The sequence below is a fragment of the Hylaeus volcanicus genome, chromosome 5 (genome assembly GCF_026283585.1).
Source record: "Hylaeus volcanicus isolate JK05 chromosome 5, UHH_iyHylVolc1.0_haploid, whole genome shotgun sequence".
Taxonomy (NCBI): domain Eukaryota; kingdom Metazoa; phylum Arthropoda; class Insecta; order Hymenoptera; family Colletidae; genus Hylaeus; species Hylaeus volcanicus.
This window is the reverse complement of record NC_071980.1, coordinates 12,113,580-12,137,811: the sequence shown is the minus strand read 5'-3', so window position 1 is coordinate 12,137,811 and position 24,232 is coordinate 12,113,580.

Below are 24,232 nucleotides of genomic sequence, written 5' to 3'. Positions count from 1 at the left end.
ATATATGAATATAAATATGAAATCTAAATGCAAGAAAATTATACAGAATATAAATATTATACATAGGATAATGAACATAGTGACTTTATTATCGCATTTGAAGATTATTTATTTAATGATAGATATATTATACATACTGTATAACGTAATATATGTGTATATATATGTATGCGGGGGTGAGGGTGGGTGGGGTGGGTGGGTTCGGGGTTGAGGTGCGCTCGTGCGGTGTGTATGTATATATATGTACGTTACGTTATATACTATGGAGACCTGCAAAGACACTCTGTATGTATTAGGGACAAAAGGGAAAGGACGAGAAGGGGCGGTGGGAAAATTGCGAGGGAAATCTTTTTGTACGTTACGGCTCGGCGCCCAAGATTCTTAGATTCCTTTTTTTTTGTTTCGTTTCTATTTCTTTTTCTTTTTCTTTTTATTTTATTTTCGTCGTTTTTAAACGAATAGACGTTCCCCTGTCCGAAACAGGGCGGGAAAGAGGGAACGAGAATCAAGCGACCTCGACGAATCCTGTCTGTGTACATAAGCGCCGAACCTCGTTATCGCGAAAGCTCCGTTAACGGTGTCCACGTTCAGGACGCCGCGAGTGTTCGACGCGTAACGACAACGGAAAAACACGCGCTGCGTTTGTAGATTTTAAGCACTAGCTCGATCATATGTAAAATGTATCATAGTACTATTATTGAGACTTCCATTGTCTACTATTATTATTACCATTTCTATTATTGCCTATTAATATTATTATTATTATTATCGATTTATTATTATTGGTCATTATTGCTATTATTATTGACTTTATTATTATTACTATTATCATTATTAATTGCCACTATTATTAACGCGGTTGCAGCGACTGCACGCCGCCGTCTTCATTATTTTATCCCGATATATTAAATTATTATCGAAAGCTGTTTTAAATGGTTAAGAAAATGCCAAAGTTGTTTAGGTTTATCCGCGCTACGATTCGTCGAACGTGACCGGTCAGGCGAGCTTCCATTCGTGGTAACGTTGTCTCGTGGACGGGGACGGGCAAAATGTGTTTTAAGCTCGTTTTTTAACGACTCAGAATTTATTTATTGTTTTTCTTTTTTATACCAATTGGCACTTTAGTACGAACTCATTCTCTAGCAAATTATTAATTATACTCTTATTGCAGTCTCTAGTTGAAAGAATAAAATTGATCTCGGTAATTGTTCGATAAATTATCGATATCTGAAAGAAAATCTGAACATCAGAGCTGCTTTAGCGCACGGTGAGCACGCAAACTAGTGGCGCCACGTCTTCGTCTGGCGCCACTGGTTCTCTTGCTTCCACCTGTTGGTTAAAATGTCCACTGTATTTTTACAATTTATTTTTCTTCGATGATCTATTCTCTCGGTAAATTTTTGCCCAGCTCTGCGTCCCACGGTCACGCCGACGCGATCGTAGCGCGTTTTGTTCGTTGGTTATATTTATTGTCGCGACGAGCACGCCGATCGGCTTTCGCTGGATCGAGATCGAAGCTTGATCCTGCGAAAATCGTCGACGCTTTTCGCGGCTGCGCGACGGTTGGTCGACGATGATTTTTCTGTTCTTTCGTTCCAGCCCAAGACTGAGGTATATTTCCGGGCGACGCGACCAACGTCGCCGTAAACGACACATTTATCGTCTGCGTTCCATTAACGTGTACAGTTCTTTTTTTCCTTTTTATTTTCCTTCATTTTTCTTTTTTTTTCTGTTTTCCTTTCTCCCTTCCGTTTCGTTCATCCTAAGAAGAAGAAAAAATCGCCTCGTTGTAAACGTTTTCGAAGGGGACTGTTCCTAAATAAAAAAATAAAAAAAAAAGAAAATAAATAAAAACGATCTAGGCAATAAGGTTATAAAGAACTTCGGCGATCGAACGACGAATCGCGTGTGCGTCCTTCGACTTTTTTTCCGGCATGAATGCGTGGGACGGATTTTTGTTGACGGATTCGCGACGAACGAGACGAAAACGGGTGGATGTTCGTCGGGGATCGAATACGAGAATGCGTGTATGCGTGAAAAGAAAAGAAAACCCGGTGCGACGTGCGAGTGAGAGTAAATTAATAACGAATAAAAAAAAATGGAAAACTCATATCAACATAGTTGTCTCGGTGTTAGACGTGTACGGCCCTAGATAAAAATCTCGTTATCTAGTTAAAGGAATAAACAAAACAAAGAAAAAAAAAAAGATTAAAATAACGACGTTTGTTAGATCGATTCTGAAATACGTACATGCCCAGGCTCCGTTTATACGAATATTGTAAATAATGGCACTGCCTGTAGCGAATGAGACAGGGAGGTGGAGAACAGGGCGGAGAATAAGGCAGACGAATGTCGTCGCTATTCGAACGAGAAATAAAAAATAAATCATCACTACTTATTAACTGCATCAGTTTTTTCATGGCGAACATAAACGAACCGGCGCGTTTCCGTCGACTTCGGGGTACGGAGAACGCGATTTCATCGAAACGGGGAAGGAAGAGGGATTTTTGTGGGAGTACGAGGGGCCCGATGATTGGGGGAGGCCTCGTCGTGGCAGAGGTGGGCAAAATTTGATTCGATTACATTTTTTTTTTATTTTATTCGTTGTAAGCTACTTCGTTTTGCAATTGAGACTTCAGTTTCTTCGATTAACGTAAGACGTGTGTAAAGTTACGATATGAAGTTATTGTTGTTTTACTGTTTATTCTAAACGATTGGATAAGAATTTTACTCATCTCTGCGTCGTAGCCTGATCGATGGATACCTCCCAAACGATGCATACAGTAGAACCTCGGTTACTGCAAGGAAGGGTCCTGAGTATTTTTGCAACGATCGAGGTTGCAGAATATACAGTGATTTGTTTTTATATATTATCAAATTCACTTTCAATTCCTGGCTACCACTAATCCCTCTTTAGTTTAGTGTAGCGTAGCAGTAATCGAGGATCTACTGTAACGCGAAACGCACGCTTCGGTTCCAATAGTTCTCCTCGTCTTTCTTCACGAGTCTTATTCGAATTCATCCTACCATAGGACCAAGTTCCCTGCCTCGCGAAGCGAACAAACAAAAAAAAAAGAGAAATAACCAAAAAAAAAAAAAAAAAGAGTCAATCACACATGCAAATCTCGCGACGGGCGATCGGGCCAGCGGAACACGGCGGGCAACCAGAGTCGAATGAAATTTTAGTCGAATAACAACTGGCGTAACGATCCATCCGTGGCTAAAAACTTAATTCGAGGGTCTCTATTCGTGGCGTTTCACGCGATGAAACTCTAAGCATTTAATTCCGTAGTACCAGTTTCAATTCAATTGCACAGTTTATTTTCTAATCTCATTCTACGAGTAACGAATAAAAAGCTGTTTACCTTTTATTCGTTACACGAATAATTTCGCCTTTCGTCGATGTCTCTGGATGCTCGATCGCGCCGTGTCCCTCGCGGTCGGTTCCTAACGTTTCTACACAGGGTAAATCGAGTAAAATAGAAAAAGAATAAAAAAAAAAGAGAATAAATAAGAAACGGTAAAAGATAATCCCAGACGGAAGGAAGAGCGTCGGAAGTATAGGGAAAAAACGAAGTATCTAGACAGTTAAAGTAAATAAAGGTAAATAAAGAAGAAGAAAAGTATTTCCTATAATTATAGTAAGCGACGGGAAGATTCGACGACGTTGCAGGACGAAGGGCGAAGCAATCGAACGGGGGTGAACGAAATGAGGCGAGACAAAAAGGTATCGGTAGCAGGGAAATTGGATTTTTAGCGAAAAATCTTCTGATCCAGGGTAAAATTAATCCGAGGCTCGGTTTCTAGCGAACGGTATTTGTGACCTGGGTTTTGTTGACCTGGGCGTTTCGTGGAGCACCTTCGAACCGAGGATCGACATTAAGGCAATACGAAAACGCAGACGTCTTCGGGCGAAGTGCGGCCAAAGAACGGCGACAAGTCTTTGACCGACTTTACCACGAGGAAGTCCCTAATTATAAACATAGCAGATACGGTGTATGTCTTGTGCGATTCAAATAAACCACATTGTTTTTAAATTACACGTTTCTGATCATTCACACTGGCTTCGTGTTTCACGTCCCTCCTGATCTCCCTATTAGGAAAATATTCCATGGAAATATCGCACATTTTGAAACCTTTGCTTGGTACAGAGAGGAGTATTCTTATCATGCGGAATAAATATATCTTTAAATTTAGCATAAATGTAAATCAAGTTTCAAAAATTGATGGCCTATAGTTGTTTTTTCATTGATCTGAAAATAATTGGAGCATCATAGTAGGTATTTGAGTAACTTAGAAATAGCTTCTTTCTGAAAAGATAAAATTTTCACCGTTTCAAGTGAATTGTCTAAAAGGAACCAATATTAGAAAATAATAATTCTCAGGTCTTCGCGGACTATAAAAAGCTCGTTATATATATTGTTTAAGTCGTTGGACGCTTATTACGTTTATTGCATAATGAGTCGGGTTTTTTGATCCAGAAACTGTGTTCAGAGTTAGCTTTTACTCGAAGGAATAGAATTATTTATCAAGAATTACGCAACAAATTGTTGAGTTGATGTCGTAACTTTGCTGATTGTGAGTTTAAAACGCGAATTGCAGTTTCGATAGAAGTGCGCCACGCCATCTAGCGATGCAGGTTGGCAGCACTTTTCGGGACACAGGTAAGCCTGTCTTCGTCAACCAGGTGCTTCAGTGCACGCTTGGTTGCAGTATCAAGGGGACTAGGATATTGGTTCTCTGAAAGTAGACTTTCCTTTTATTCTTCTTTCGTTTTATTCTTCTTCCATTTTCCATTTCCTTCTCGTTTGCAGAATTTACAAAATTGCAGTTGGCGAAATACTTACTAATTGACAAAAGAAAATGCAAGGAAAATGAAACGAATAAGATTAATATTCTAACCCCAATAATAAGTTTCTGTTAGCTGGAATTACAGTACTAAGGTGTTCAGATATTGGTCTTCTAAAAGTAGGGTCCATTTCATCTATTTTCCATTTAATTATTTTTCATCTGCATTTTCTTTTCATTCTTTTCTCATTTTCATTAACTTCCTTTTCATTTCTAGAATAAACTCCGGTTTTCTTATTATAAGAATATAAAAGAAATAAAATTAACGCTGTAGCTGCAATAATAAATTACTACAACTGCAATAACGAATGTACACCATTATTATCATTCAATTTTCAAAGTTATTTCAAACCGAGCACCACTTTTGTACAAATGAAAGCGTTCAAAATACGATAGTCAATCAAGTCTTATATATGTTAAATATCAATCTTCAAGATAATCTCGGTTAACAAAAACATGTGACGCTTGAATGTATGAAACCAGCCTTGCTTACAGTGGCAAACTCTTCACTTACAACTACTACATCTGTCAGACCCTGTTTTGCTTCGTATCTCAAGACTATCTAAACAGTATGAGAGAATACCTTTTTACCAGAAAATTCTTTATATAATAACTTCTGTAAATGAGACGTGAGTGGTATTAAATTCATGAAACAGATCTCTATATACAGATGTTAATATTTATTATCTAAGTATGTAATAGTTACAGGCTAAAAGTTTGTGCCTGAAGGCAAAGTTCGCCCCATTCGTTTAGTTGTAGTTTGTTTGTTTGTTTGTTTGTTCGGATGAATTTGTCAGAACTCGTCCGAACATATTTTCATCCGAATTCGCATCTATAGTAAGCGTAGCCTTAGCCTTCGGAAACGGTCCCCTGAATGTATGGGACCCGCCTTGTCTACAAGATGTCAAAATGAATACCTTTTCATCAAAACCTTATTATTACTGTATTTTCTATCTATGGACTTTAAACGTCATTAAATTTATCAAAAAAAAAATTCTTCTAACAGCTCGGTTTCATAACTTCCAGCCCAGACCTGGTCTTACCCCGACTTACCACCCCCTAACTTTTATCCCGACCAAACAAGGAGCACGTCGTAAACGCGTTCAACGCGGCTCGTACATCTCCCGAACACGTCAAAACCAAAATACACGTCATAAAGTTCGAAATCCGGCAGTAACGTCGGGGACAATCCGTCGTCGTTGCCGCGTAATCGAAAGCCCCCCTTACGGAGGCTTCTCTCTCTCGTCCGCATCGCCAGCTATACCATCGTCGTCTCCCTGTTTCGCGGTAATCGACTCGGCGCGAGCAAACACCACCCGGCAGCCGTGCGAATTCGAAGTTAAGACAATGCCGTTAATTTTTGGTCGGCACCATTGTTCTCTCTGGCACATTCATCTGTCAACCGGCGGCTGACTTCTGCCACGTTCGCGGGTAGTCGACCGTCGACCGGGATTCGACCGCGACGATAGATCATCCGCCCCCTCTGACTTCTCTGGTTACCCTTCGCGAGCCTTTTTGCTTGCCCCCCTCTCCCTATCCGCCTTGTCCCTCCCCCACCGAAACGAATGCTCGGACAGCGACGATAAGGCGAAAGAAAATCGCGAGTAAAGCAGCGAGGGGGTTGAGAAAATCGCGAGACCGGTCAATAATTTCCCGGTCCGTTTCCCGACCGTTTTCAATGCGTGTTAACTATGGTGACGTCACCACAATGGCGGACACTAATCTCCACGTCAGAAGCAGAGGTGCCCCGGTGCTCCCCAACCCTTTCTCGTACGCCAGCTTTCGTCCCTGATCTGTCGGTTCTCCGGACAAAATATGTCAAACGTTCACTCCCCCACCTTCCCAACCACCCCCTACGGTACCGTTGTCGTTCTGGTCGTATGTAGACTGTGGAAAACAGCGGCTAGGAGCAGTCTGTGCGATAAAAAAACCAGGCTGGAGGGGGCGGAACGCTGGCCAGGGTTCCACTCCTTTGTTTTTCTGGCTGGTATTGAATATGAAGGAGGGAGCGTTATGATATCGGTCAATGTTTAACCTCGACTAAATGTCGGCTGAAGCGTTTTTTTATTTGTGATTGGGCTTCTCGAAAATTTCTGTGCTTTTAGTTGTTGTTTTTTTTTTTTTTTTAAGATTTTTGTAGTCGTTTGGGTGTAGTTTTCTTAGGCTTGTGTGCATAACTGGTCCCCTACTCTCTGGGGAAAGGCCCCTGAATATATGGGACCCATTGTACCTAATGAAGCAAACTCTCCATGCACGATTAGTACATATTTCGGTATCTGTTTTGCAGCATATCTCACGAGTGGATTATTAGAAAATTATGAAATTTTGTATGGCAACTTCTATGTACAGGACATTGTTACCATTCAATTTTAGGAAGTAGTAGAAGGAGCTATATTTTACGAAACAAATTATGCGGAGTTTTCTTAGTAATTCACTTTCCTTTTCAGATATCACTTAAAATAAAATATGAAAAAACAGAGTCCTTGCTCTAAAATAATATATGACGCCTTTTATAATAATATCTCTCCCCACACTCACAACATTTATTCTAAATAATTTCTTAACTTTCAAAAGAAGGAAGCCATTAGAATGAAATACGACAAAATGAGTACTTCCTTCAAGATAAAATATGACACCTTCTATAATAATATCTTATCCACCCTCGCCAAATTTATTTTGAAATCTAACGAGACTACTGCTTTCTATAATAATATCTCCCCAAACCCCGCCAAATTTATTATAAATAAATTCTTAAATTTCAAAGGAAGGAAGCAATTAAAATAGAATACTAAAAAATGACTACTTCCTTCAAAATAAAATATGATATCTTCTTTAATAATATGTTATCCACCCTCGCCAAATTTATTTTGAAATCTATCGAGACTACTGTTTCGTATAATATCTCCCCACCCTCGCCAAATTTATTCCGAAATCTAACGAGACAAATATGTACCATCCTCTCAAATTCGAACCGATGGTATTATTTTATCTTCTCTCAGGGACCAGGAAATCCAAAAAATTGACAGAGAGAAGCCCTGGTTACGGTTCTGCGCCGTTTTTATCGTAACGTTCTCGGCCAACCGTAACTGTGGCGCTGGCCCTGTCATTTTCGCCGAATTTTCGGAATTTCGAGTCGCGCGTATGTTTCACGGAGTGCTTCGGGGCTCTTTGTCGAGCTCCTTTGACCCCCGAACGGAAAACACGGGACCATTTTTGTTGGCCCTTTGTTTCGTTCCGTGAATTCACGGTTTTTGTGCCGCGACGAACGAACCGCGGATGTTGCCGACCCCTGGCACGCTTTCGCGAGCGTGACAATTACGCGTCCTTTCAATTACGCGGCGATTAGTCGGGCACACATTCGAATTTTAGTTACGATTTCCATTCGCTGGTCGATTTTGGCGACGCACAGTGCGGACAAATAGCAAAATTTTAGACAAAAATCAAAATTTCATTACTAATATAAATATATTGGTATTTATTCATAAAAAAAATTAAAATTAACCATAAACATTAATAAAATCACAACAAAATTAACAAATTTAACAAAAAATTAACAAACTCCGATTTTGATGAAACTTTGTATACTTATTTGTGGGACCTTCTTATGAATTACACCATCCTCGGTACGTGCGAATTTTGCGTTTTGAGGGAGAAATTAACCCTTTTATCCGAGCCGCCCCTTTTACTTTTGCTCGGAAACGATTAGAGATTTCAAAAAAATGTTCAAGCAAACATTACACTGTTTTTAGAGGCCTATAAACCAATACCAACAAATTTAAAAAAAAAATTTTTTTATTTAAATTACCCCCTCCACCCCCCACTCCGACATTTGTGAAAATTTTGATTTATTTCTGGATCAGTAAAAGCGTTTTTTTATTCTGAATCCAACGGTATGTATGAGTTTATTAGTAGACTATATTTCGAATTCTTTAGAATTTTTTGCCTCATAAATAATAGAAGTTGCACCCATATGTTATTTAATACACTATACTTCATTTTGGCTGAGGATGTGAAAAATAATTTTTATAGAAATTCATAAATCAATTAAATCAGAATTTTTAACTTCCAATTGCGACCCTACACCAACAGTACGGTCCCTTATTAAAAATTATGTAAAATCGAACGTTGCAAGTATTTGCAAAAAAACTTATAAGTTTCTTAAAATATAACAAATAATGTATCCAAATATGTTGAGAACTCAGGATATTTTTTGCCGTTTTGTCTGTATGTTTGTTTAAAGATACAGATTGTATTATGGATACAAATGATTGAAACATGATTATTTATAACAATTTCCACGCTGACGCACATTTTCTACGATAGAAATCTGCCTCACATTGTGATATATACTAATATTGAATTTTGTCCGCTTATTCCGCACTGTGCGACGTTCCGAATCGTTTACAGATCAGGAAATCGGAAATAGAAATTGAAATTAACGATATTATATAAGAAACATAATGAATAAGAAGGTAGATCGGGTAAGAATTAGAATTTAACTTTAATTTTGATAACTAGAGATCTGAGGATGATTGAAACTCAAGAATTGATACGTTATTAAATTCTTTTGTTATATATTAAAGTATTCTGTCGTTTTTTATATATATAACGGCAGCCTTCCATTAATTAAAAAAGAAATAAACTCAGAATCCTCGTATAATATAAAACACCCGCTGAAAAATTCATTCACGGAATTTAACTCTAAATATACAAAACATTTATCTCCAAATAAAAACTTGAACATTTGACATAACGTAGCACAGTTCAATCTAAAAATTTGCGATAAATATCGCAATGAGTGCTGTAATTATATTAATTAAAATATTCTATCTCTATTTATGTGTACCAGCATCCTTCCACTAATTAAAAAATAATTATACTGTTTAATTTAGAGTCCTCTTACGATATGAAATACTCGCTGAAAAATTGATCTACGAGACGAATTTAATTCTAAATATCCAAACTTCTCCAGAACTAAAACTCGAACATATAGGAAACGGGACTACGCGGTTCAAACCTTCAAACTAAATATTGACGATCGATAATGTCACCACGAATGCTGTAATTGTATCGTTACATAACAATACAAATTGCATTGTATCGTGTCACATTGTCGAACTTGATAATTAACATTATTCATCGCGAATTTAATCCAAACAAATCTAGGACGGAGAACGAAGTAGGTGATATTGCTGTTCGATTCAACGTGCTCGAATGCAACAATTTCGAAGTTGGGAATAACTTAGAAACTGCCGGTCGAATATCGAGTCGAGGTTCTCAATTTCTTTTTACTCGTTCGTCGCACCTGGGCTACATGAACTCCGACGACGGCGATGTAATACACGGTTGCCTACTAATAGGTGGTACACTTCCTCGCAAAATTTCCTCCCCTAGGATCCGGTTTAGGGGTAGCCTATAGCCCCTGCAGCGAAAGAGAGCCTCACCATCCCCTGAGATCGCGAAAGAGTGGTCCACAAGAATTATAATTTTATAAAATTCATGATGTATTTATCCTTGCGTCTGTGCTTGGTAATAAACTAATAAATACTGTATGTAGACTGTCTATTAGTTTTTTTATTCTATTTTATTATTTGTGTATCATTATTTTATGAATAGTCTACTGTATTCTTTTTATTTTATTAATGAAGTGTCTATTATTACTATCCATTTACTGTATGTAAGTACTGTATGTAGACTGTCTATTACTTTCTTATTCTATTTTATTATTTGAGTATTAGTATTTTATGAATAGTCTACTCTATTCATTTTATTTTATTAATGAAGTGTCTATTATTACTATCCATTTACTAATATATTTACTGTCTAATTACTATTATATTGTCTATATGCCATTATTATTAATCTCTTTAGCGATGATTTTGTCTTTCATTATTATCCAATTTCTGTTCTTTTTATTATCGACAATTAAGAGGTTAATAAAGATTAATTATTTATTATATTCAATATACACACTAAATATTATGTGTTTACTACTCAAAAAAATTCAGATCTCAATTTGTCCCAAACTTACGCAAACAATTCTTCATATCTGTCGAGAGCGAAATTCGATCAACAAAACCAAGATTCACGCTACAACTAGAAATTAATTGAAATAAACACAAGCAAGCTGTTTCGACGATAAATCTCAGACGTAAAAATTCTTTCGATTTCTCAACTACTCAATGAAATATTTAAAAACCACTGGCAAGGGTTAACGTGACTTGAAATTAATTAGCGCGGTCCATATAATGTTCGCGCATTCTTCCTTTACTTCGCAATATCTCGTCGTGGCGTTTGTTTCCCCTTAAACGACAGCCATTTCCACTATCTCCCGCAGACACGTATGATCTCGCAGGCGTTAAGCGATTACGTTGTTCGCTGTATCTTAATGTCCGGTGTTCATTTCCCGGGTCTCTTCGCGACGGCAACGAAAAACTGTTGGAAACGGAGGTTAACTACCGGGAAGGAAGAGGCGCGGAACTCGAAGTTTGTTAGATCGTGGAATTAGTCGGCTGTTAAGCCAGATAAGCAGTCAACATGGACGAAAACAATTGCGCGGGATTAGTTCGGCCGCTGTTCGCTGCGCTGTCTCGTTCCCCGGTTAAAAGATTAAGCAATGTTCATTTGTCAACCGATGGAGCTGACGTTTCAGAGGGCTTGCATTAATTCCGCACCAAACCGAAACGTCCTGGCTCGTTTCTTGCCCTATTTTTGGTTAAAAATGGCACGGGATAACTGGCACCAAGATTTTTCAATGAGAACGGCGCGATGTTAAAATGTAACGAAATTAATTTTTGGAAAATATGTATAACCGACTTTGAGAAACATTGAAACTCCACTGAAAGGTACGAAATAATTTTTATTTAAACTGCATTATTACTCGCGAGCTCTTGATGAATTTGAGTAAATTATTAAATATAGTATATCGAATACAGTGCATCCTTTTCGGAGTCGGCGCAGACAAATTTTTAATTCAGGCTTCAGTTAGTTTTTGGTAGGGGTATACTGTCTGAAAAGATTTGGCTCCTCCTTTTCGAAGTCGGTTAAAAAGATTTGTTGCGAAGCATCTTTTTAGAGGAGACCTGAAGTGTTCGACTCTTTTTGAGTTAGTTAGTTTTTGGTGGAAATACTGTCTGAGAGAGTTTGATGTATTTGTTTTGGCGAGGGAGTGGGGGCGATATTGCATACAGTTAATGTATATACTATCTAGACGGAAATACTGTCTGAGTAAGTTTGGTGTAGTTTTTGGTGGGACGGTAATATTAAATACTGTTAATGTACATACTGTCTACACGGAAATACTGTCTGAGTACGTGTGGGGTAGTTTTCTTTTAGAGGAAGGGGCAATATTGATCACTGCTGATGTATATACTCTCTCCATGGAAATACTGTCTGAGTAGGTTTGGGATAATATTTGGCGAAGGCGTCGATATTGAATAGTGTTAACGAGAAAAAGAAATAACTCAGGTCTAAGAGGGTTGAGACGGAACACGCTTTTCTTTTTTATTTCGAATTTTAAAGGATGACAATCGTGCGTCGAATACAGTGTTCGAGATCTATTTTTAATTCATCCAGTATTCGTGAGCATCAAAAATGGGCTTGACCAAATGCATGATTCTTTGAACAAAATTAGGATCAATTTCAAATTGTTCTAGAGTCTCTGTTTAGTCGATAAATAATCTACTCCCTTAGTCGATGAATAATCTACGCATGTATCGCCTAATTTATTAAAATCCGTCCCGTTTCGAAACGTAGAAAGTGTCTAATATTATAAGGCGAACATCTTCAGCTCTTGGCCGCGGCATTGTCTCTGAGGCGTTAAATATCGCATGAAGAAAAAAAAAGAGGAGCAGAACAGGGAAAAGAGAATAGCGTAGCAAGGGGGTGAGGTAATACGGATGCTATCGCGGAAGGTGAATCCGAGGCTTAGTTGGGCAAATTTGTTGAATTATCTTATCGTCGAATATCTCGTCGGCCAGCACGAGACGACGAATTAATTTCAATCTCATTATTGCCGATACTCCGCCGTTCCCGCGACCATCCTTCTCGGTTTCCCGATAAAGAACTGAGGAAGTATTGTCGAACGGGGCACTTGATCTCCTAGCCACCGCGTCGCCGCCTAATTAAATGGATATCCCCAAATCAATTGCTCAAACATCTCTTTACGCGGGCCTCGACGCGATACTTTGCCTTCAATTTTCCAATTCGCGGCACCTCCCGTTCCACCCGGCGACTTCGATGCGACCAAGTGACTGAAATTACGATGAAAAAACCTAATAATCTACTTTCCATTAACACGTCGATCGCCATGTTGTTCATGGATGGGTGACAAAGATTTTCAGTAAGGGATTAAGAACTTAATTGTGAAGATTAGGTGTTAAGGAAAACAAGTTTGGATAGCAGAAATGAAATGACTGAAATTACTCTGGAAGAATCTAATATTGCATTTTGAAGTAACACGTTGACTTCGAGAAAAACACTATTGAAAATTACTACTGCGATTAAATTTTGTTTGCTGGCTATTGGAAACTACACGAGCAAGAATTTATTGTGGTATTTATTTTTGTAACTTTATCGAAATTAGAGAATTTCATTGAATTCATTTTCTTTGGTATTTAGCATTCAAAATTAATTGTTTTAGTTCTTCTGGGAAGGAATTAAGGAGTTAATTCTGAAGATTAGGTGTCAAAGAAAACGAGTTTGGATAGGACTCGTGAATTTTGATCGAGTTGTAAAATTAAATAACCCAAGTGTTAGATTGTGTAGTTTGCAATTGTATGACAACAAAATTTTAGGTTTTCAGAATTTTCGTGAGTATGGCTGGCAGTGAAAGTAGCGACGGTAGTAGTATTCAAGCTTTTTGTATTTACGTTGCATGAACTTTTAGGGTGCAATCTCAACCCTCTTCTGTGAAAAAGTTTCTGAGGTGATAATTCAATTATGGAACATTATGGAGGGGACCAGAGGAAGCACAACAAGCTTTAAGTGATGTATAGAGAAACTAAATTAGGAAAATCATCTGTTGAATAGGTATTGCTAAAATGAAAAATGCTTACAAATGTGGATAAGAGTAATCAAGTATTGATAGTAGAAAATGACTTTGGAGTAATTGGAATTTCAACCCTCTTCGATAAGAAATTTCCTGCCCTCGCAATAGAAGCATACAACAAATTTTGAATACTCTATACAAAAACGAAATTGGAAAAGTTACTTGTTGAACACGCACAAAATGAGAAATGTAATAACAAAACTTTCGCCTGTCTAAAATAAAAGAAAAAAGACTGTTCGAACTGTATACCAACGATTAATGCAACTATTATTCCTCGAGCCTGGACGTTTCTCTTTCAATTTTCCAATTTGCGGCCGCAACCCCCTCCCCTCGGTCGTTGTTGAATAAACGATCGGGGAAAAGCGGGACGAGAAAGGCGAAGAGAAAATATGCGACGCGAAACGAATCAGTTTGGCCTGCTGAAAGATTCTCGCGCGTTCAACGAACCACCCCTCCGCTCGCCGCTCGTTTACCCAAAGGGGGTGAGGAAGATCGCCGATATTTTTCAAAGGGAGAGAAATCCACCCCCGAAGGGTCAGTATTCGCTTACCAGAAGGGTGGCTTTGACCAATCGCACGCGTGGCCTCGCCACCCCTTTACACTGACCAATCGAGGACACCGCTTCGACGTGCCTACTCGACCGATCTCTTTAGGGATATGTCGTCAGCCTAACGAGTCGGAGCCCGTGGGTTCGTTAAAATCTTACGCCGCGGATTTTCTGCAATTTGTACACGGGAAATATTTTAATTTGATCCCTAGATGCGCACTTCTCAGTCACCGTGTGTGTTTAGTTGCAACACTTTTTTAGACAGGGGGGGAAAATTCTTGCAAGAAGGGTGGAAGGATACCTCGTACGCTTGCTGAATATTTTTCTGCGTTGGTAACCCTCTGCAAGCAACCAGGTACGAATGTTTTCAACCCCTTAGGCTTTGGACCCTCTTGGAAATGTATGGGTGAGCCGATCTGGTCTGTCTGGAGTTTAAGATTATTTTTTGATAGGAAAGAACTAGTTTTCTTGACGGGATATGTTGTTGCATAACCCCGAGTTTTGTTTTGCAATTATAATCATAGTTTCTTTGAGGTTTTTTTTATTTGTTTTATGGTAGTTAGGCTGCGAGTGTTTGTGTATTTTTGGCATGTGAAAATGCTGGGATGGATTTATATCCATATTTATATACGAAAATATACATAATATTCATGTTACATTGATTAGAAGATTATACATGTATTCATTTAAATCTCAATTTTTTGTAAAAATGTGAATTTGCATAAACATATGCAGTTTAGGAATAATGATACTTAATCTGGAACTGATCATGCTTGATTTATTTTGCAGCAGTGTTTAAGTTGTAATAATATATAATAAAATTGTTATATATAACACTGTTGTTTACCTGTCTGAATGTCTAACATTCCTAGATCTCTATTCTCTTTACATACTGTTTTCTCTGTTTTACATGTTATATTCTTATCACTCTATTTTCTCTTATCGAGGCTATTTCCTCCGTGTTAGCTTCTCTCTTATTTATATTAATATTTCTGTATAGAAAGAAGTGAGGCCCAATGGGCCCACAAGGAGCCCTCAGGATATTTACATACTTTTTCCTCTACTTTGCGTGTTACAGATTGTCTTCTCTCATTTACATTATATTTTGTCTACAGAAAAGTGTGAGGCCCAATGGGCCCAAAAAGAGCTCGGGTACCTCGGGATCGCCAACCCCGCACCGTAACTGTGCTCTTTAACAAAACATAGTTACAGCCCCTGAGGGTTGCAACTGACCTCTTTTTCTCTCTACAATACATTTTTCTATCACAAGTACAAATTTCTCGAAATACGCTGCAACGCCAAACAATTAACCCTTTGCACTCGAGAGGTGACTCTCACTGACCACTAGGTTTTCTTTAGGTTTAATTTCTTTGGAACTCGAAGTGCCAATAAAATGATTGTCGTTGATGCAAAGGTGACCTGATTCTCAAATCTTAAATTAGAGATCTCATTTTCGAAGTCAATATAATCAGCATTTGTGACAATAGAATGCTAAGAAAGCATCTCGAGTTGCTGGTAGATACTAAAAAAAGAGCCTCGAGTGCAAAGGATTAATTTCAATATGTACAGTGAATTCTATAAATATTCGTACACTCTACGTCTATTAAAAAAGTTTGACTAAATTAAATAATATTTTTGATAATGCTAAACAAATTTTTCGTTATAAATATGTATATGAACAAGCTTATTCATGAATACATTTATATATACATCAACATATTTATACAAACATATGCTTGGAAACGTCAAAACTACCATTTAATTTAAACAAATTTCTTCAATAAACATAGAGGGTACGAATATTTATGGGCCTGACTGTATCTATTATAATGTTTGTATTTGTCCTCGCAGAAAATGTATATTGCTATCGATATTGTTGTCGGTCGAAATTAATGTTGGTGCGTAATTCAAAATGTAACTCGTTTTGTAAATAAAATATGCATGAATGAATGTTAAAATAAAAAATACATGAGGATGTAAAGCATGTGTCATAATCTTTCTAAATATATCAATGAACCACTGATATTCATTGGAAGTGGTTCTCGATAATTCTTAAAAATTAAGATGGACCCTTTAGCTCATAAAAGTTTCAAACTTGATGCCGGAATTTTTCAATCGAATCGTAGATACCAGAAAAAAAGGCCTCGAGTGCAAAGGGTTAGAAATTCCTCGCATCATCATTAATAAACTTTACACCTAAAAACCCCAAATGCAAAATGCAACATTTTCCACTGTCTCCCACAGTAACTCTCCCGAAACCAACTCGACCCCCAACGTCCTATCAATACCGCACTTTTCTAATTCAATTAAATTCCTTCATCCCCAAATAACCAAATTCACTCCACAAATATTCTTTCCAACCCCGAGGAACAAATTTCAAATGGAGAATACATCGTGAAACGAGCCGGCGAGCAACGCAGGAAACGATTGTCCGTCGCACGACCGATTCGTTAATTTTTCATCGCGTTCCTCATCAGGGGGGCCGCCGTCGTCACTAGGTAAGTACAAGTATCGCGGGTTTTGCAAAATTCACGCACGTTGGGGGATGGCGGATACCGGGGCAGCGAGATAATAATGATGAAGTTCGGTGTCCGTATAGCCGAGTGGATGGCGAGACCGGGAGGGTTGAAGCAGGCGGAAGGAGAAAGGCAACTCCGTTTCGGAGGGGGTGGGTTATACATTTGAGTACATAAATGTATGTAACTTTGAGTTTGTGTTGGAGTGGGCGTCGGCCATCTTGTCCGGTGGGTATTGACCGAGGCGACCGCCAGGCGAGAGACATGCCATGGCGGGCAAACCACCACTAGTTACTACCCCCGGCGCTAATTGCTCTTATTAGTTAAATCCGTGCGGTATCGTCGTCGAGCACGGGGGTAAAAAAAAGAAAGAACCTTTCGACTTTCGCCCCCGTCGGGATCCGATCTCGCGAATTACGTGGCACGACTCGCCTCTGGCCAACCGAATCGACGATATCCATGGGTGGTTCGAATTTGCGAGGGTGGGCTTGATTTTTCACTAAAATGCTTCGATATTTGTGACACTTGATTGTAAGATCCTTGAATCGATAAGTCGCGAGGGAGGCCACGATTTTTGTTTACAAAGGTACTTGAATAATTGGCACTTGAGGGTTAGATCCTCGGATCGATGATTTGTAAAAATTTTCTATTTCTTAGAATCTAGAATCCTTTGGAATTATTTTGTTACTGTTTTGTTGAATTCCTTCTGAATTCCTTATGAATTCCTTGTGATAATATTTCTTCGATTCTCTTCTAAAGAATGCTTCTCAAAAATGCTAAACAAACGCTGGTCTAAGTAGATTTAATAAATGTCTTCATGCAAATGATTAGGATGAAACTTTCTTTCCAAGCTCATCCGGTCCAAATCATTTGCATTCGTTTCGTAAAAGTTTCTCCACTATTCCCAACGATTACCCAGCGCTTAATTGGTTGCTCGGGCCGTGGCTAATAATGATTACAATTAATTCACGATCACAGGAAGAATCGTGGGAAAAGCTCTCGGCATTCTTACGTAAAGAAAAACTTCAACAGAGCCATCGATCCTGTTCTGCCTAACGTGTTAAAATTCAAAGTACGCCTGTGATTCCCGACGTAACCTATTCGTCTCCGCAACCAGCGCGTTTCTTTGCCAAGACGAAGGACACTCTCTTGGCGAGAGAAGAAATATTATTATAGTATCGAGTCGCGTCGCTTTGTTGCAAGAACACGAGGATTCCATTAGTTCTCGATGCTTCGTGTCAATGCTAAAATATTGCAGAATTTCCAATTTCTCTGATAATTGAACTACTTTCGCTTTATTTTCCAATCGATGGAGGATATTAGCCACGAATTATTTGATTATAATTTAGCTTAATATTTCAAGCTTGTATTTACTTACCTATTAATCATGTGGCGATTCTATTGTGTCGCTAGAAAATGTAATTTTACATATTTTGATGACTACTAATATTATAAAAAAGAGTTCAGAAATTAATGATCAGAGTGTGGATATTTATAAATTTATGGCAAGTGAGAGTATGGGAAAATGTACGAGTAATAAATAAATGTGTGATATACATGTCGTACTATTTCGAAGATAAGGCATATTTTCGTTTAAGTATTTTCTATTCTATATCTATATCTGTAAATATATTCTATTTCACTGTCTGTAAAAATATAAATTCGCATAAACACCTGCAATCTATTAGTCACGTATCTATATGCTAGTATAACCTCGAAAGGGGTTAACGGTACCTTCATTTTCTGTTTCCATAAATATGTGTGCAAAATGAAACCATTAACGTCAGTTACATGCAAGGATGACAATGGAGTAATGCAAGTAAATGCATGGATGAGAGACAGAAAAGGCAGTGATTCGAGGTATAACATAAGTCTAGAACCTAAAACAATGTATGCACAGTGTGCACGAGTCGGTACCAGACTAGATTTACACGAATATCGTAATATAGAAAGTCCCTCTTCCAAGATTAATTCAAAAGTTACAGAATTCCACACTTATACATAACTGAACATAGTACGTACTGTTTCGCTTGACGAATAAATTAATGTTAGGTATATTCCGAACAGAAGTGGGCGAAGATTCTTGGCGACAGTGATAAATTTAATTTAATTTAATTTTGCATGTTGACCTCGTTTTTGTGGTATCAATTTTTTATATGAGTTTGTATTGCGTTATGGTAAACTATAAGCTATTATCGATTAGTATTTGCTCTAAAAATAATAACATACAGACGTGATTTATCTGGTATAAATTCTTTAAATGAATCTGTATTGCATTATAGTAAAATGTAATCCATTCCCAATTAGTATCTGCTCTAAAAATAATAACATATCGACATGATTTATCTGGTATAAATTCTTTAAATGAATTTGTATTGCATCATGCTAAAATATAATCTATTCCCAATTAGTATTTCCTCTAAAAATAATCATTTCGTATCACCAATACGAATATGCTCGTGATTTCGATGCTTTAATCGAGACTAGGATTTTCACTCCTCGTTTCAAGATTGGATTCCTAGGTCTCAAATTCGCCAATCTAAACCAGCTTTCTATACCAACTATTCCCTCAACAAATTCTCACCGAGGCCTCCGTCCTTGCGCTACCTCGATTCCCGCCCGAAGAAAAAATCCAGCACCGTACGAAAGTAAACTACCGACCCTGCCTATCGCCGTTTAAAATACAGTACCAGTTTCGAGGAGAGTTGGCCGAGCGATCATCCGCTGCCTCACCTGCGACGAGAGGTTCGTGCACCCCCGATGGGAAAGAAACTGGAGCATCGTCGGAGTGGAGCAATCGACGTGCGTCCCCGAATTGCGGAATGCGTCACAATCAACGTTCGCTGTTGCCGTTGGAATTCTGAGCGTGGGTGCGATGGAAGGTCCGTCTCGGAGAGAGCGACGTTTCCAACGCCTCGGCGAAGCATCGCGACGCAGCCGAGTTTGCGGCTGGCGAAAATTCCGAAGGTTCGTCCGTCGGTGGTCGCAGGAGCGTGTACACGGGCACGGACTCTAATTCACGCCCGGTATTTCGCGCGGCGTGTATTTTAAGGCTAGCCCCCGTCTCTAAAATTCCACCCTTGCGCCCGTGCGCGCTCTCGTACACCCACCCACCCTCCTTTCTCTCCACGTTCGGTGTCTGTTCTGCTTCGTGTTTCTCTTCTATGTACTCCCTCCCCCATTCCCGTTTCCTCCCTCATCGGGGGATGTTTCCGTCCCGCTCACCCTTTCGCCGTCCCGCAAGCAGCCCGGTTCCGTTCCTCTCTCCCTTCGACTAGATCCCACCCCCTCGCTGCGGCCTCACTCGCTGCTCTCGGTTTCTCAACCCCCGCGAACACACGAGTAACCCTAGGTACATATATAGGTGGCTCGTGGTGGTGGCGGTGAGTATAGTGGCTGTAGATATAAAGGTTGTTCAGCGGGTAGGGAGGAACAGAGACGAGCTGAGGGTCGAACGGGGACGGAGGGAACGGAAAGAGGAAGAGAGGAAGAGGGAGAGAGGAGGACACGGATGCGGAGAAACCGAACGAGACGGAGAGGAGAGACGGAACGGCGAGAGCGAGTTGGCGAGAGAGAAAGGGATAGACGGTTCTCGGACTCGGTGTGGTAGTGCAAGGGTTCGTTCGACCCTTAAGGGGTTGTGGCTAGCATCAGCCCCCCTTTGCCCCAGTCCTCAGCCACCGCTATCCCCTTTACCGACCTCCAGCTTCTCTTCCTACTCCTTCCAGAGCTCGTCGACCACCCAGTTAGCCACCCTCCTAACCACCCCACGCCGGGCAAAACTACCCACCGCCGGCGGCCATTTTACTCTCCCTTCGGCCTGGACTCGCCAAATTGTAATCCGAGGCCCTGGAATTCCGGGTAGAGCAACCGTGGTCCGGCCTCAAAGGAGGCTTCTCCTTCGCCTCTCGACTTACCCCCTTGGATAATGATTAACGGAGTGCTCCTCTTTCTCGCCCTCGCGGCTTGCTCTTCCCGCGCTTCGCCCAAGACCAACCCACCCCACCCGCGCCCCCCCCCCGCGGGGGCGTTTCGGATCACGGCGTGCCGGTTGTTACACCAGCCCGTTTCCCGTAATAACGCCGAAAGGTCGAAAAGGAAATTTTATTCCGCTGGATGACGAGCCGGCGCGAGCACGGACCCCGCCGTTTGATGTCGTCCAGACACGTGTTTTCGCGGAATGAAAACGACGCCTTTGAGAGTTTTTTCGGGGAAGAATGAAACGACGCGTCGTGACTGGACGTGAACGAAACGGCGCGTCGAGACGGACGTCGTTTACTTTTATGATTGAAAATCATTTTATTTTCCAAATAAGGGGGGGTTCTAACGGGGAAATGTAACGTTTGTGACATATTAGGTTGTTCCAAAAGTTTCTTCCGTGACTTGCCACTCGATTATTTTGTGTGGCAGTGTTTATATAAATAGACAATCTAATTTCTTAGACATTGATGCTGTAACAGTAATGACTATCAAGTAACTGATATCATTATTTTTGAAACTTTTTCTATAAACAATATGTAATACGTAGCCTTAAAAAAATTTGGTCTGGCAAACTTTGAGTGGTGTTAAATCGGTCTGGCAGCCGTTTAAAAGAACGAACACACATGAGTTACCGGCGGTGAGATCTCGATAATCTAATAAAACTATAAAGTAATAATTATATTCAAACATTATATACATTAGTTATGTATAAAATATTGCTGTGATGATTTTTATTTGATTCAATTATTATTATTATTTAACTTCAATAAGTCATGAAATTGCATGGCGCGCATATGTGTTTGCTCTTTTAAACGGCTGCCAGACCGACTTATCACCACTCAAAGTTTGCCAGACCAAATTTTTTTAACCATATGTATTACATATTGTTTATACAAAAAGTTTCAGAAATAATGATTTCAGTCAAACTACTTCGTTTTTCCGACAAGGTTTTCCGACTGCCAGACCCATTTAGCACCGCTTACAATCTGCCAGATCAACTTTTTTATGCAATTTGGTATGTCAACAATACATTCTAAAAATTTCAGTAATAATGATTTCAATCAAAGATACTGTTATTTCTTACATGTTTCCGACTTTCTAGCGGAGCGATGCACCGTTTGTGCTCTGCCAGCCTTGGATTATTTTTATTCTTTCGTAGAAAACAGTCAAATAGCAAAAGGATAGTTGTAATAAAATTAGCCGAAATTTTATGTCGCGGGCTCTCCGACTAAAACCTAATTTCTTAGATGTTAACGTTGTAACAGTAATAAAGCAAAACGAATCGTATGCATTTGTATAATGTAATATTAAACATAAAATATTCTATAGTATTACTATAATATAATTAGACTGCGGATCTTTATGCAAAATAAAATCTTCGTGAACATGTCTACAAAAATTGAACCTAAATAGAAATTTATTTTATTTTGCAAATATCATAACATGAATTTTACTTTCAGTCTTTTTCATATTCTTGCATATTGTTTGCATTCTGTAGTTTCTTGTACATTCAAATTTCCTATACACCCATAAAGATTCGCAGTTTAAATATAATATAAGAGTTTTGTTAGTAAACTTCGTAATAACATTCTTTTTAACGAGAAACTGACCTCAGAATCGTGTTTCTCGACCCAAAAAACGTTGAAAACTATATTTCGGGCAAGATCTAAAAGTAAAAATTTTTGGTCGAAAAATCGGCAAGGGTGAAATCTTCAGCTTTCGCAACTATTTATTTTTTTACTTCAAAACCTGAAATGGGAATTCGATGAAATTTTTACCGAATGTCCACCTTCATGATAGGTACCCATAAAAAAATCGGTGACCCGATTAAAAAATTATAAGGGCCTCAAAAAAATTCGTAAGTGTTTTAGAGGTTTTCGATCTTTGACTCGAATTTTGAGGGTGATAAAGCCATCTGAGCGTTTTTTAGCATTGAATAACTTTTATTGACCTTTAAAAGAGCTTTCCAACGGCGTATGTGTGAAGTAAATCGGTTAAGAATTGGGTAAGTTATGGACGTTTAAAGTTGACAAGCCAATCTTGCATCACGATTTTGGCCAGGGCATTATAGGGAATGAAAATAATTTTATCCGATCATCACGAAATTCGGTATATACAGGTTCTTTTCGGTGCTGAATCTGAATATGATGTTATTTTTGCTTTAACAAATTTTCCTGGGATAGTTTGCTTACCAAACTGCCCCAGTTTGCTTGTTAGTACCAAAAACGGTTTTCTGGCGATAACTTGAGAAATACTTTTCCTAGAATTTGTTAACTATTTTTACTGAATTTCTCTCGTCGACTTCAGTGTGAATCGATAATAATATTGTCAATATTAAAATAATCGTATTTTGGCTTCTTACATTTTTTTTAGCCCCCTGAAGCCAATCACAAAAACCGTCGGACACGACAAAACTGTTTTGGTTTACCTCCCCTTGTTGGTGTCCTCGTAATTTACTATACTTACATTATCAATTAATTTGAAGTATCGCGTCTCGTTCATTTCTGTTAATCCTTCCATCTTTCCATAAGCCTCTGACTCTATCCCGTACATCACTGAAGGAGCTAGTCGCAGTCAGAAGAATGGAAACGGACAATTTCTTGTGTTTTTTTTTTTTTCTTTTTTTAAGGTATTTAATAATAATTTTTCTCAATGAAATGTAAACATATTACAAAGTATGTCTTAAAGAACTATAAAAGAATTTTTGTTTTAAGAAAAGGTTAATTCATTTCGTCATAACAGGCGATGGCGTGGGTGGCCACTTGGTTTGCGGTGAACAAGATTTCTTCAAACTGGTGTACCTGAAAATAAAACTGAACGTAGATTTAGAAAATATATTAGACTAACGGGTCTCTGATCGAAGCATTTTTTATTTTCTTGTATACTTTTTCTTATTATCCTGTATTGAATCGCTTAATTTTAGTGAAAAAATTTAAAATCAACTTCAAACGTACGCCATTTTGTTTTAAATTAATTTTTTCCAAAATTCTTCGATCAGGGACCCGCTAGACTAATATATTTTCGAAATCTACCTTTGTTTCTGTTTTCAGGTAAACCAGTGTAGAGAGATCTTGCTCACCGCAAACCTATGTTTTTAAATCATCGTCTACGTCATCGGCTGTTATCGACGATATAAATTAACGTTTCTTAAAATAAAAAATGTTTTTTAGTTCTTTAAAGCGTGCTTTATAATATACTTAATTGTTACTTGTGCAAATTATTATTTAATAACTAAAAAAAAATCACAAAGAAATGTCGTTTTTCCTCTTCCTGACTGCGACTAACCCCTTA